Raw genomic sequence first — 480 nt, forward strand, 5'->3', positions numbered from 1 at the left:
ACGTCCTGTCCAGTAGATTCAGTCAAACTGGTCAGTGAAGGCCACAGGGGACGTCCTGTCCAGTAGATCAGCGCTCTGCAAAGTGAAACGTCACATTTCCATACTGTGTGAGGCCAGATGGGTAAATCTAACGTTTTCTTAGCATGTGGTGCATACACATCTCAGTGACCTGATGCTGGACCCAATGGGCCCTTCAGGGCACCCACACACATCCTGAAGGTTCTGGTCACCCAAGACAAACCGTACGAAGAGGGAACTGATGCACTGTGCACCACGCATTACAAAATCCTACGACACGATGGAGATCTGCGCTCTAAACACGACTCTTTACACCTTGTGTCATCCTGCAACAACCAGGCTGCTGTTAGTACGACGGACTGTTTGACATTATTAGTGTTAGTTTATATCTTAGTGTTAGTTTATATCTTAGTGCTAGTTTATATCTTAGTGTTAGTTTATATCTTAGTGTTAGTTTATATC

This window comes from Nematolebias whitei, chromosome 16 (assembly GCF_014905685.2).
Source record: "Nematolebias whitei isolate Nwh7 chromosome 16, NemWhi1, whole genome shotgun sequence".
Lineage (NCBI taxonomy): Eukaryota > Metazoa > Chordata > Actinopteri > Cyprinodontiformes > Rivulidae > Nematolebias > Nematolebias whitei.